The sequence below is a fragment of the Manis pentadactyla genome, chromosome 4 (assembly GCF_030020395.1).
Source record: "Manis pentadactyla isolate mManPen7 chromosome 4, mManPen7.hap1, whole genome shotgun sequence".
NCBI lineage: Eukaryota > Metazoa > Chordata > Mammalia > Pholidota > Manidae > Manis > Manis pentadactyla.
In genome coordinates this window covers 55,089,953-55,105,111 of record NC_080022.1, presented here as the reverse complement: position 1 = coordinate 55,105,111, position 15,159 = coordinate 55,089,953, and the positions used below count along the sequence as shown (strand labels likewise).

The window sequence follows — 15,159 nt, the reverse complement described above, 5'->3', positions numbered from 1 at the left end:
CAGGGGTTTAGCTGCGAGATTTACATGGCTGCTTTCTCCAAGCCTGGCGTCCTCAGCTCCACTGCTGCGGGGGACTGCAGGCGTCTCTGCTGAGGCATTTCCATCTGCCTGAAGTGCCCTTCCCAAACCTGTTCACCTGGCTAAACTCTTACTTATCTTTTAGGATTTGGACTGAAGTTAGCACATGTAGAAAGCTTTCAAAATATTCTGAGGTTGGATTAAGTTCCCTTCCTCAAAGCTCCTACAACACCATGTGCAGTTCTATTTTCAACTGACCATATTTCGTTGGAATTATATTCTCGGTTTATCTCACCCATTAGATAACCTTCTTGAGAGCAAGGAACACCTTTTTGGCTGATCTTCTATGCAGTACAGCATTTATGACCTAGTAGAAGCTCAAAAAATATTGTTTGAACTGCTGATTTGCCCAATATACCAACAGATGGGCTATCTACCACCCCCCAAAATAAGTCCTTTGCTACTGAAGAGTATTAGAGAAACAATGCCAAAATTCATGTTCTTGTTTTACCAGAGCTCAAACAAACCACCTTCACTTTGCTGATTTATTCAATGTACCACAATTAATGAGCTCTTTATTTCTTTTGCATTCATATCTTGCTTAGATTTCCAGGATGGCGAGTTTTAGTATGGGAAACATTCTGTCTCTCAAGGGGACTTCTGCAAAGTGACAGGCAGAGCTGTTCTTTCACTCTCACTGAATTGCTGTATTCAGGCACCTTACAGCAGCTCTCTGTGCACTGGGCAATTCTAGAATACCAGGTAGAATACCATATCTTTCTCATATGAAAGATACAAGTAAAGTTGAAGGGAGCACGGATAGATCTTAAAGACATGGGGGAAAGGCAGATCAGGAGAGATTTGGAAGCCAGATCAGAAAGAATGGGTTGAATTTTGAGAGATGAAAAAAATGAAGGCAAAGCACAATATAAGTAAAAGTAATAAATTCATAATACACCACACTATTCAGTTCCATTTGGGAAGAACAAATATAACAGAATTATTTGGTTAGAACAGTAGATTTCACTAAGAAAGCAGAGTAGAATAAATTTGCAAAAAGTAGGGTGGTCAGGGCTAGATCTTAAAGAGCTTTTTATGCTAGACTAAGGAATCTGACTTTATTTGGCAGGTAATGGGGAGCCACTGAAAACTGTTCAACAGAAGAATGACACACACAGTGGCTTATAATTGTCTTACTACTGTTTTACTGTTGTAAATGCTTTACATTTAAAGATCTCTTTCATATGTATAATCCCTTTAAGTAATCCTTATCATACCTTGTGAGAGATGTGTTATTGTGTCTATTTTTTAGAGGAAGACACTGAAGTTCAGGGAGTTTAAGTGTCTCACCCAAATCCTATAACTAGTAAGTGAAGAACCCACAGACTTGAATCTAGCCTTTCTGACTCCAAGTTCTGTGCTCTGCTATGACAATGCAGCTTCTAAGAAAATGAATATTGATCTAATATCAGTAAAGCATAAGGATTATAGGATGGGATAGAGATAAGCACTTGAAAAATTATTAATATCAGAGATTATTATTTGCAGGAAAAGTTAGGAGTTAAGAAGTAATGAGGTCCTAAATTAGGGTATAAAATAAGGTAATTTATGCCCTAAATTTATCTTTACTTATGGATTGAAAGACATCAATGGAATTTAGAGAATCAATGGAGAGTAGAAACAAAGGTGGCTGCTGTTAGGAATGAATGTGGTAGGTGGGGAGGAGAAAAGGGCTACACATTTTCCTATCTCTCAAAACATTATCAGCTAAAATCCCTTTCCTTTACCTGTCAGAGAGCTTCCCCAATGGGGGGCTGTCCTGGGTGATGTCTCAGATCACACAAGACTTTGGGCACTTCACCACATGAGAAGAGTGTAGCATTTGACAGTCAAGTATTGCAGAGAGCCTACTACACACAGTCTTTGTCAGTTGACAAAGCCCTTGCAAGTTTGCTCATTTTCTTCTGCAAACAAAGCCACGAAAGTTATCACCTCTTTTACAAATGAGATCACCGATGCTACCCAGGGTGAGAGAGCACGCTTGAGAATCTGGAATTTCTGCATTTGTCCAATACAATGGTTACCAGACATGTGTGGCTGTTGAGCACTTAAAATGGGGTGGGTTAGTCTGATGTGAGACATGCTGCAGGTGTGACATACACACTGGATTTCACAGACTGTGAGAAAAGCCAATGGAAAATAGCTCAATACATTTAAAAATCTGTATGTTGAAAGGATAGTATTTTGGATATCAAGCAAAATACATTATTAAAATGAAGGGCACCAGTTTGTTTTTTTTGGTATCATTAATGTACAATTACATGAGCAGAATTATGGTTACCAGAATCCCCCCATTAACCAGTTTCTTTTTATGCGTTTATTAGAAAACTTAAAATTCTCTGTGGGCTTGCCTTATATGTATACTGGACAACTCTGTTCTGGGTCACAGGCTACAGCCAGGACCTGAACACCCCAATGCCAACATTCACTACCCTACAAATGCTGTCTCAAAGGAGGTGGTGACAATGATAATGATTGTAGTTCTATTGATTAGCACCAATCACTGTTTCTAAGCACTTCACATGCATGGACTAATTTAATCCTTTTCATAGTTCCATGGCCTGAGTATTATAATAGATCATTTACTTTGCAGATGATCAGTAACTTTCCCAAGGTCGCAGGCTGAGTAGAGCCACAATTCAGACATGGCAGTCTACCTCCAGTACCATTAGGAATGCCTTAGTGGCTAATAAGTCTCAAAGAGCCATTTGGATTGGCTTCACTTTGTTTCTGATTTACTGTAAGTCAGGCAGTGCCTGAGAAACTTTGTATATCATCTCATTTAATTTTTGCAGCAACCCCATTAAGTGGCTATTATTCCTAATTTATAGGTGAGCAATGAGAAGCTCAGAGAGGTTACACGACCTGCCCAAAGTCACACCTGGACCGTAGTGGAATTCAGTTTCTAATCCAGCCTGAATCCAAAGTTGGTACTTGATCACTACACCAGTCTGTGAAAGAGCTGCAAATGAATTTTCTGGGGGTGATTCCAGGCTAAACCCCAATGTACTGAAGCAGTGTGGGCTCTGGAATTATTTTTTTCATTATTCTCAAAACATGTATTTTATCACTACTCTCAGTACATCTTTGAGCACCTTTGCCAGAATCTCTGGAGTGTGTAGCACTCCCACCTTGCACCCCTGGCCCCCACTCAGCTGTGGTGATGAGGCCCCTCATAGCTTATGCTGTATCATCCCTGTTGGTGCCAAACATCTTCAGTAGCACAGTTGGCTTCCTGCTTCTTGGCAGTGGGCTGGCAGTCAGGCAGGTCATAGTGACACCTATCTTGCCCACTACTGCAGAGACCATCACCTCATGATGCCACCTTTGCAGTAGTGGTCCTCCACCCTGAGGACCTGCCCTTGGAAGCCTGGGCACTGTTGAGAATGAGTTTCCTGCCCAGGGGCTTGATAGTGAAGGGGTCCAACACGCAAATCTTATCTTTTCTTTTTTTAGCATGTCAGCAGTGGCCAAGTCCTCATACAGAGTCACTGTGGTCCCTGTCTCAGTCACCTGATCATCCTTGCTCTTCAGGACCACTCTGGATTGTCTGATATGGAATTCCTCATTGTTCTCATAGATGATGGAGTTTTTTGGCAGGTAGTCCAGGTTAAGCAAATGCCCTTTGTATTGGATCCTAATTCCACTGGCTTCCCCTCAGACACCCCATTGCTTGGGTAAAAGACGGTTGACATGGGGTTGGCCAGATCTTCCAGATCCATTGAGAAGGCTGTTCTTCCCCAATGGACATGCCACAGTGGGAGCTGCAGAGGTTCATGGTGCTCTGGGAGATGGCTGCCAGGTGAATCTGGTTGAAGGCCCAGGTAAAGAAGGCTGTGAAAATGCTGCAGAAGGGCACAGTCCTATTGCATGTAGCACAGGCCACAGCGATGCTCACCATGTTCTGCTTGGCAGTGGAGTACTGGTGAAGTGGTCCGGGTGTTCCTGTTTGAAGATCTCCAAAAAGACAGAATTCTTGGTGTCCCTTTTCATGCCAGGGCCTGACCATAGGCTGTTAGGGTGGCTACCTTGTTCCCAGATTTGTAGCTGGAATCTATGGGCATGCAGATATTGGTGATGTCCACTCAGGGGGCACCCTCCTGTGGGACAGTCATCAGGATCTTTTTTTGCTCTGCCTCTGGCTATAGATTTCCTGGATGATCTGATCAGCCATGTTTTGGCTGTTCTCACACCAAGACTCCTTATATACTAGCTTTGTGACCCCCCCCCCAGCCCTTGAAGGTCTTGGCAGTGACAGCTTTTGGCTGGTGTTTGGCCTAACAGCTTTGCACCACTCCTCTGTACTGTGTTCATCCAGGGTGACAGTGTGCCAATTGAAGGCTTTGCAGCACTTCTTGTGGATGTTCTGATGCTGCAGCAGGATGGAGTCACTCTGGCCCAGGCAGCTGATGGCAAGTCAAGAATGGCAATGAGGTTGTTCAGCTTGTAGATGCCAGCAAAGGACATGGCCTCCCACACAGAGCTGTGACAGCTCCCTGTCTTCCATTACACAATAGACACAGGAGCTGGTTTGTTGAAATATTATACTGTCAATAAGTCTATGACAAAGGAGGCAGGAATATATAATGGGGAAAAGACAGTCTCTTTTCCACATGACCCCCATCCTTAGCCAGGCTTGGTGATAACCACCCTATCTGAGCCTTTCATTTTCAACAATTCTTTTTCCCCTGGGGGTCCTGCCTCCTCAGTCTCTTCTGGAAGCCAATGAAAAGTTAAAAAAAGACAAGACAAAGGAAAAGAAGAGAAACAAACAGGAACAGAATTTCCCCTGGGCAGTCTTCAGCAGGGCCGGCCCTTCATCTCAGCAGGGGCCTTGCTTCTTTCAAGTCTTATCATCACCTGCCCCTAAATGGGGACTGCAGTGCTTTAATTAAGAGAGAGAGTCATAGATTTAAGAGATTAAACAGCCAGTCCTCCTGAAGACACTCTTAGAAACACCTCAGCAGCACAGGGTTGTGTCTGAAATGAGAGGGGTAGGAATTTAGAGAGCACAGAGGTGCTGGGGGTGAGAAGAAGGAACATTAGCAGGAGACTCACAGACTCTTGTGATTTATGGAGTCCTGGATTCAGTAAGAACCATTGGATGTGAATGAAGGCACAGGCTGAAGTAAATCAAGCAACTTTTTTTTTTTTTGCATGTATGTGTGCATGCACATGTGTATATGTGTGAATGTGTGTATGTGCATGGGTGTGTGTGTGTGGTAGGAAAGGTTAACAGTATACTTTTTGGCAGCTGTGTTTGTAGGTAAGCAAGCAGTTGCTTTATGTGATATATTCAGAACTTCTAAGTAGCAGACAAAATGTAAAATCAGGCCCCAGGTTTCCTGGCTCCTCACCTCAACATCACAGCAAACAAGAATTGTTTGAGAATTGTTTGAGAAAGACGCCAGCACCGTGTCTGTCAGCTAGCTCAGCTTCCTTTGGCCAGTTTCTCCTGATTTAGTAGTACTTCCTTTCCTGGCCTGACTTCCCCTGGTTTGCAAACTACATCACTTAACTGAACTCAGCTCCAGACTTTAGAAAAACAAAATTGTGTATGTCCACAATGGTTTTCTTGGCATTTCTATCTTGGAAGAATTTTGCTTAATCCTAAATTTTTCCTTTTTGTCTTTGAAAAATCATAGCTATCAGTTATATTTACCCCTTGCCTGTTTCTCCCCTCGTAATGCAGTGTCTAACACAGTATAATGCAGTGTCTGTTTAAATGGGATTAAAGATTTTACTGTTTGGTTTAAACCAATATTTGCCAGTGAAATCTCGCCAACATAAATGTGAAGCAAGGTAGAAAATATTGGCTTAAATCAGTCTCCCACTGAGCACACACAGCCAGACAAGGACTGTAAATGCTTCGTGTCACTTCTGACATCGTGGTCTCTTTTTTCCACTTCACACATATATCGGTTTCACAGATTCGGAGCAGTCTTAAAACTGGGATAATCTAGATAATCTGATAGTGATTGCTTAAAAGATGTTTTCTTATTAGCTGAGATTTGCTGTTGGTTATTTGTTTTGTTTTATTTTTTGTTTTGGTGGCTCTTCTGGCATTTACCACATGATACCATGTAATCTAGTGTAAAGGGTTTCCTTGAATTATGAGAATTTATATTATTTGAAACAGCAGTAAACATGGAAATACTGATCTTTTACAAAACAGATTATACTACAAAGCTTACTGTAGAAACATGCAGCAGACATTTTGAGGTTAAGTCAGTCTTGTTGAGTGATTGCTTTAATTCAGCAAACATTTACTGTGTTGAATTTACTCCCTGATTAAATTTATTGAATGAATGAATTACTGGTACACCTTGAATGAGTTTCAAATAGTTGTAGTTTGGAGTAGAAATTATTTTTCTGAAATTGAATAGCGCAGGCAGGCAGCAGACAGAAGGCCCCAGCTGGCACCTGGCGGCCACGGCCTCAGGGGAAGGGGTGGAGGCTGCATGAGTCTTACATGGCCAAGGCTCAGGACCAAGCCTCAGCAGAAACTTTGAATTGCAGTTCTCATACCACACTTCCTTTTAGGTAAGGAGGACTCGGTCAGAGATGAGGAAGAGGGAATGATTCATCTATAAAAAAAGACCACTGAAATCGCTAATGGCAAGCCCTGAACAGTGCCTGGTAAACAGCAAGCTCTTAATAAATACTTGCCTTATAGACAGGTAAAATGAAATGCCATAACCCACTATAATGTATGGAGTTGAGTGTGGAATGTTCCAAACAAGATTTAGGGGCAAGAACAATTTCTGTGTCTAGTCATGATAAAATCCCTCGTTACTTTCTCTAACTCCAAATGCTCAAGAGCCGGTGCCCCCAAAACTGAAGGACCCTGGGAAAGATGGATAAGAAGAATAATGCTAATCATAGCAACCATTAATTGAGAATCAGCCTGAACAAAATGCCTCTAATTTTCAAAACAGTCTTATGAGGTAGTTGCATTATTAGATTGCATTATCATTAATGTACAGATGAAAGAACAAGAAATGGTAAATGAGGCTGGAAAGGTGGCCTGAATGTCCAGGCTCAATGGCAGGCCTCTGTGTAGGGTACCCAGAAGCAAAAGGCACAGAGGTGACTAGGGAGAGGAAGACGTCCAAACCTATCACCAACGTTCCTAGTACTGGAGTGGGACCTGAGAGCAGAGCCATGACAGCCATGTCAGAGCTGGAGGGGAAAGAGGGGGAAACATGTTCATTTGACCACATTTAGTTTGGTGTGATTCCCATACTGTTACAGCGATGTGGAGTGAGCATCTGGTATGTGGACAGAGCTCCAGGCACAGTTTACTGCAAGGACTACAGGCGAGGGATTGTAAGCACACATTCCCTGGCCTTGACTCTCTAGGGAATGTATCTGTCTTCTACTTGGTTCCTAGAAAAAAGTCAGGAACAAATACGAGATTCTCCCAGATTATCTCACCAACTCCTTATTCTTCTCCACTCCCTCCTTCCCCATTTCCTCAATCCCCATTTGCTACACAAAGCAGAGCTTTGAGGCACATGTTTGTTGGATGATTTCCAGTCCTGCAGGGCACAAGCCTAATATAGGAGAGTTCTCTCTCTTTAGCATCTGCAAAGAACAAGGCCAAGTTCTCTGGAACAGAAAAGACAGTTAAACCTGGAAGAGATCTTAGGACTGAATGCATTTAAGGCAATTTTTTTGTATCGTAGATGACAAGACTGCATGCAGGAGAAGGGAACTGACATCTCCAAGATCACACAGCCTTTGTGTAACAGCAGAGACCAATTTGGAATTTTAAAGAGCCTGTTGTTGCCACTGTGCTGTATCTCTTCTCCAACTGGCAATATTTAAAGTGCCAATCAATTGAACTAATATTAATTGGATATATAATACATGTCAGTCCCTATGCTAGATGCAATGGATTCTAAGAAGAGTAAATATAACAGCCACTGCCATTGAGGCAGTGTAAATGTAATAGTAAAGGTAAATATAACAGCTACTGACAGTCAGTTTTGAGAATAGGAATAACTATTTCTCCTTGGCTAGGGGTGCTGGGAAAGGCTTCCTGGAGGTTTTACCTTGGCAGGGTTTTAAAGGATGAATAGGAGCTTACTTGGCAGGAGACAGATAAAGAAGGCAAATGTATTCTAAGCAAAGGGAACAACAAGCATCAGAGTAAAGACAGGACACAGTACAGTGCTTGGAGTTGCTACAAGGGTTCAGTAGTATTATGGCAATTGAGGGTAGAGGAGGAGAGGCAGCTAGGGCACTGCTAGGAATTTTCAAAGTGTGTGTGTGTATGTATGTATGGAGTGGGAAGTGAAAAACATGAGGAAGATGCTCACAAGATCCCCAAGTGATGCTCTATAGAGATACGGTCACAATCAGAGATCTATGGGGTGCTACAGAGCAAAAGGCAGTACACCTTTATTAAAAGGGCCAGAGAGTAATTATTTTAGGCTTAGGCCACATGGTCTCTGCTACAAATATCCACCTCTACCATCGAAGCCTGAAAGTAAACACAGGGTTATACAAACAAATGTATGTGGCTGTGTTTCAATAAAACTTTATTTGTAAAAATAAGTGGTTGGGCCATGGGCCACATTTGTCAATCATTGCTATAGAGACATCCTGAGATCGTCTCAGTACCTGTGACAAATAGAATGATGCTCTCTCAGAGATGTCTGCATCCTAATCCTTGCAAACTGTAAGTATATTGTGTTACATGGCAAAGGAGAATAAAGGTAGCAGATGGGAATAAGGTTACTGGTAAACTAACGTCAAATTAAGGAGCTTGCTCTGGATTAGTTGGTGGGCCCTATGTTTAAGCATCCTTACATGTGGAAGAGGGACACAGCTGAGTCAGTGTCAGAGTGATGAAATGCGAAGATTCAACCCGCTACTCCTGGCTTTGAGCAGGGACAAGGGCCAGGAGCCAAGGAACACAGGCAGCAGCCTCTGGACGCTGGAAAAGGCAGGCAAATGGATTCTGCCCTGGAGATTCCAGAAAGGAACAAAGGCTTGCCAAAACCTTGATTTGTGTTGTTTTAAGCCATAAAGGTTGTGTAATTTGTCACAACAGCAGCAGAAAACTAGTACAATATCCATGGGAGCTAAACCTCCTCAACACTGTGGAGAAACCCAGGTCTCCAGAGTTAAGAATACAGGTTTGACATACATTTAAATGCTGCTTTTAGATGAAAAGGTAGATTAAAGAAATCTGGATTGAGATGTGGGGAAATTAGGCAATGTTTTCAAGGAATGTCAGTAATAAGGAGTTGCTTTTACACTGAAAAAGTTTTGTGGATCCCTGATGGCATGTAAGAGGCATTGAAACCAAATTGCCCTTTATTTGTGCTTCTCCAGAGGCTCCCAGACCTATACACTTGGGAATTTACACCTAAGGAAAGAGAAACTCTGCGTGAGAGCTACTGTGAAAGTCCCTGAGGAGGTCCCCATGTGCAGTACTCAGAGTGGGGAAGTGACTCTCAGCACCCAGTCCCTGACTTTCTATTCTGTTGGCATCAGGCCACCCTCTGCCCCACTGCTCTGCCACTGTACCATTTATGTCATGGGGAATACAGTTTGCTGCTTTAAAATGTGTGTTATGATGGAAATGAGAACATGACACTGGTGACATTTGACAAAGGATGCAGCCTCCCAAAGACAAGCTTGGGCAGGCCTGCCGTGCATGTGCTCTCAGCGGCCACTTCAGAGACCGCGGCTGCCGGACACTCGCTGAGGCAGGCCGACTGAAGTCAAGGGCCACTGCCCCAGATTTCTCTCCCACTCCCTGTCATGGCAGAGGGCAGAGGCCAGGGGTTCTACCCTCCCTGCCACCTTGTGAACATCTTAAAAGCAAAGACCTCCTCACGGCAGCTAACACAGAGCCTTCTCCTCTATCAGCAGACATCCCCGCACAGTGGCCGGCTACTAAGTAAAATCAAGAAGACAGAGAAGGCAGTTCTTGCCATAATGATGGCATTGCTCATAAGAAATTTGGAGAGCACTTTTCTATTTAGAAAACATCCTCACACACATCATCTCAAATATCCTCCTAAGGATGCTGTGAAGTAAGTAGTAGGAAACCCATTTTTCTGATAAAGAGAATGAGACTCACACACAATGAGTGACCAGTTTAACACTCCACAGCTAGCAGATGGAAAAGCTGGGCCTGAACCCAGGTCTTGGGTTTCTCAGGTTCAAGCCCAGCTGCATCTCACAACTGCTATTCCCTCCCTCCCTCTCCCTGGAAACACCGAGTATCTATGATGTACCAGACAAGATTGTCTAAGGTCCTATGGACACAAAATTAACTAAGGCAAGGATCTGGACCTGAAAATAAACCATAGTTTAGCCAGAGTAACAAACGTGTCATGTGCAAATTATGACAGAGCGTAAGACTAAGCCATTTATTGGGACCTCTGTGTGCCAGGCAGTATACTAAGGCCTTCACACGCTACTAATGTTTGACATCCTATGGGGTAGGAATTACCTTTGTCATTTTGGGGATAATGCAATGTGGGTTTATAGCCATTGGTAATTTGCAAGCTGCTCAAGGATCCTCATTCTCTCTTGATTCCCAGTCTCACCCTGTTAGCCACGATTTTGTGCTGTCACAGAACTCTACACTGGGGCTGTGAGGGATCAGGGAAAAGATGGATTGACTGCATAATTAGGGAAGGAAGCTTCCCTAGCAAGTGGGATGTTGGCACATACTGCAATGTATGCAATGTTATTATCTCTATTCTACAGATGAATCTGTGACTTGAGAAGGTTAAATAACTTGGCTAAAGACATACAGCCACTAGTAAGTGGCAGAGCCCTTACTCTCACCCAGGACCATCTGACTCCAAAGGCCCAGCTCTTCATCCCCCTGCTAAATTCTGCTACAATCTGTGATGCTTCCAATCTGGGTATTCTCCCTTTTGTCTGCAATGAATACTGAAAAAGACATATAGCTGGTAAGAAACATACCATACTTACCTTACAGTTTGCAAAGCGCTTCCTTATATATCACACCATCTGATTCTCACTGCAGCCAGAGAGCTAGATGGAGCCTTATCTCTATTTTATAGAAGAAAAGGAGCTCAAGGGAAGTTGAGTAACTTGGAAGTTTCATAAGTCCACTTGCCATACTAATCACATACTTGTCTAAATATCTGACCATTCTGGGACATGACTTTCAGAACATTATGTCTCATGCCTTAAAGTGTATCTAGTTATTTATATTTGCATTGCACAGTGGTTAACACAGTACCTTCCCGGAGAGATAGTACCAAATGGTAGCTGGTGTTCCCTTAAATCTTCTTCCAGGACTAAGGGTGCATCATTTCCAAATAACTAAGAATAGTTCAGTGAATCTCAAACTTCCAACCCCTCATAATGATACAATTTTCTTCTTTTAAAATGCCAGTACATTCATTGAACCTCTTCCTCTTTTCTGGTTTGACAATGTATATGTAAACTGCATAGGATATTTTGAGCCTTCTTTTCTGATTATAAAGATGTATGTCATGCTGTAGACTATTAAGAACTTTCTTACCAATTTTCTACAAACTGTATCTACATGCAATTTTAACATAGCTCTGTATGGATCAGAAGCATATCCATTAAGTCTCTCCTACCTTTTACCCAACGAAAGCACATAAAAAGTAAATGTAAATAATCTTTTGTTTATCTGCCTGCCTTACATAATTAAACTCTCTTCCCACTAGAGAATGGGGCAGCTCTTTGCAAGGCTGTATGGTGGTTCAGTCAATCAGAACAACTGCCACAGGCAACAACAGGGATGAATCTCAGGAACGTAAATGTTGAGCAAAAGAAACCAGATATTAAAAAGTACATAGAAATAGGATTCAATTTATATCAAGTTCAAAAGAGGCCAAAACAAAGCGATGGTATTAGAAATCAAGATAGTGGTTACCTTGAAGGGGGTTGAGACTCAGAGAGGACCTGCAGAGGCCTTCTCCGGGGCTGGCAATGACCTAGTTCTTCATCTGGGTGCTGTTTACATGGGCGTGTTCCTTTCTGAAATTTCACTGACTCCAACTTGTGATTTGTGCACTTTTCTCTCTGCATATTATACTTCAATGAAACATTTCTGGGAAACCAATGAACTCTAACTTCTTGGGCCCTGACATCTACAATTAACATCTTGATTCTTCTGTCACTTATATTACACTTTGGAGCTTATCATTGGGAAGTATTCCACTGCTAATTCTGAAATTCCTCAACTAACCTCAACCTTCTCATCTGCCCAAATTTGTGTTTCCTTCATGGTTACTGAAGGCAACAGCCAGCATGGTATGAAGAAAAAGTTCTGCCATTTACAACTGTGTGTCCTTGAGGAAGTTACATGTTCAGTGTGACTCTGAGGATCTCTACCTGTAAAACTGGGGTAATAATGGCTACTTCATAAGGTCATGGTGACTCACCATGAGGATCAAATGACGTAATGTGTAAAATGCCAGCAGAAAGTCTGGCATGATGCTCTTGGAAATCTGACTTTTGCCCTTGACTCCTCCCCACTGGCCCATTGCAGCTTGGCTCTTTATCTAACATTAATCCCATCAACAGCAACATTTAAAACAGCAATGCCCACCATTCCTGGGAATCTCTGGGAAACCCCCATGGTCCATATTTTCTCCTCAGCTTCCATAGGGGTAAAGCATCAACACTGGGTTAGTGAATCTACCACAAATGCATCACTCTAATCACAGCAGGACCCCAAGTAAGGGCAGTTTTATCATCTTTCTACTGAATGCCCACCGTTGTTATACCAAAACATTTCCCACTACTCACAAATTCCCACCCACATTTCTGGCCTCTCCTTTTAATCAAAGATCCAATTTCCTACCTTGCTGACAGGATAAAGGTCAATCTGAATTGCATCACCTTCACACCCTCTTGTCTCAGGAGGCCTGTTCATCCCTGCTTTGGCCCATCTGTTTAGAGTCCCTCACGGGTTATGCTCCTCAGCCTCCTCTAGCTTCTTTTCAGGATCCGTGTAATTTCAGGTGTACCCTTCACTCATTTACACCTTACATGTTAGCTTTGTGCTCTCCACGACCTTCACTGCTTCCACCTACACACACAGTTATATTTCTCCCACCCAACAACAACCTAAAAGTTTTGGTTGAGGTCCTGCTTCAACAATATCCCATCTTTCTCCTTTCAGTGCCACCTTCCAGAGAAATAGTTTTAAATTCTGTTTCCACTTCCTCACCAGCCCTCATTCCTTCAATGTTTATAATCTTGCTTCTGCTCCCTCCACTCAACGCCACCTGCTTTCCCTGTCTGTCTCTCTCTCAAGTTCCAGTGGCCTCCTAAATGTGAAATTTCTTCTTAGCAACTGTCACATTTGACTTAGCACCACTCATTTCACCTTTGGCAGCATCATTTGCTTTCATATCTTTAAATGTCATTTTCATTTTGATGACTCTCAAATTGTTGGCCCTGATCTGTTACTGAAGAGCCATATCCACATTTCCAAGTGACCGCTGAATCTTACCACAGGGCATCTATACTTCTGCAAACTCAGATGCATCATAAGATCGATCACGCTATGGAAAAACGACTGTTCAGGGAGAACAGGATAGCTGTTCTCCAAAACTGGCTATCCCACTAACGATCACAGGTAAGTTATTTACTCTCACTGGCTTTTCTTCTACATGAAATAAAGGAATGGGCGTAATCATAGTGACTTTCGTAGCTACGAAATTCTATAAAGCTCTACTTAAAAAGATAACAACATCATCTTCTCTCCACCTATGATCTACCCTTTTTGCTGACTTCAGTATTTTTATGAATGGCACTAGCATTCTCCTAGTCATCTAAACTTAAAATCTCAGCTTTATCTTCCATGCTTCCATATTTCTTAATTTCTACAGCCCGCCAGTTGGCGGGCTCGGTGGGTTCCACCTCAAGAATATCTATCATGTCCAGCCACATCTTTCCCTTTCTGTCATCATACATTGGAGCCAATCCCTCGTTTAACTACCAGGACTTTGGCTGTCACTTTCTCACTGGTCTCCATGTTTTACCCACCAAAAGATTGAGGTTCTTCAAATGTGGCTCTTATTACATCAAGTGCCAACTCAAAAATCTTTAATGACCCCCATGACTTGTCTAGTACATCCAAATACCTTCATTGCTTCAGGATTCTTTATAACATCAGGTCTAACATCACATATTCCCCTTTACTTATAGTCTGTTGTAACCCCAGAGATTGAATTGTACCCAAAACAAGTCCTATTATTTTCATCATCCCCTCCTAGTTTGTGCTCTTTTCTCTGCCTGCATGATTTTCTGTATAATCCCTTATTGAAATCCTTGCCATCAACTAAGGCCCAAGTCAGATATTAACTTCTACTTGAAGGATTCCTGATTTCCACACTGGAAATATCTTTGCCTGCTCAGAGCACCAAATCCATCATGTTCCTTTCCAATGATCCTTTATCATGTTCTAAGCTGATTTAAAATGACTTATATATGCTCATTTTTCTTATTATCTGGAGAGCAGAAGCCATGATCCCTTTATACCTAGAATAATACTTCTATTGCAGACTTGAAATAGAAGATGGATATAAGGATGAAGAATTAAGTACTTAATATTGTACTTAGTGTATGACACACACACAAAAATAAAAGTCACAGGAAACATGCCTTTAAGGAGTTGTTGGGGAGACAAATTACTACCCAGCAAGGAAATTAGAAAACAGTATAAGATATTCTAAAATATCAACGCCAAATTGAATTGCATCTGCTTTAGATTCAGATTTTGTTCCAGCTCAGCTCCAAGTAACTGGATGATATTTGACACAAATCGCCCTGGGTCACTTTTTCCTATGAATAAAATGTAGAGTTGTCAGAGTTATCCAAAAACAAACAAAGACATCCAGTTAAATATAAATTCCAGATAAATAATAATTTTTTTAAAAGTTCTTATGCTATAATTAGTACTTACACTAAAAAATTATTTGTTATTTTTTCTGAATTCAAATTTAGCTCTGCATCCTGTATTTTATCTGGCAACCTTAAATGAGGAACTGTTCTTAATCATCTGAGGCTTTCTCCTTCAACAGTCTATGTTCAATAGCA

General features: G+C 42.0%; 1 protein-coding gene and 1 pseudogene across 2 annotated transcripts in view; both read right to left on the bottom strand.

Annotated features, from left to right (window-relative positions):
- PDE4B (phosphodiesterase 4B) overlaps positions 1–15,159 on the bottom strand; it is a 431,325-nt gene that overhangs the window by 47,384 nt on the left and 368,782 nt on the right. The gene's annotated exons all lie outside the window — the stretch shown is intronic.
- Positions 1,003–5,183, bottom strand: LOC118925481 (transketolase-like; annotated as a pseudogene).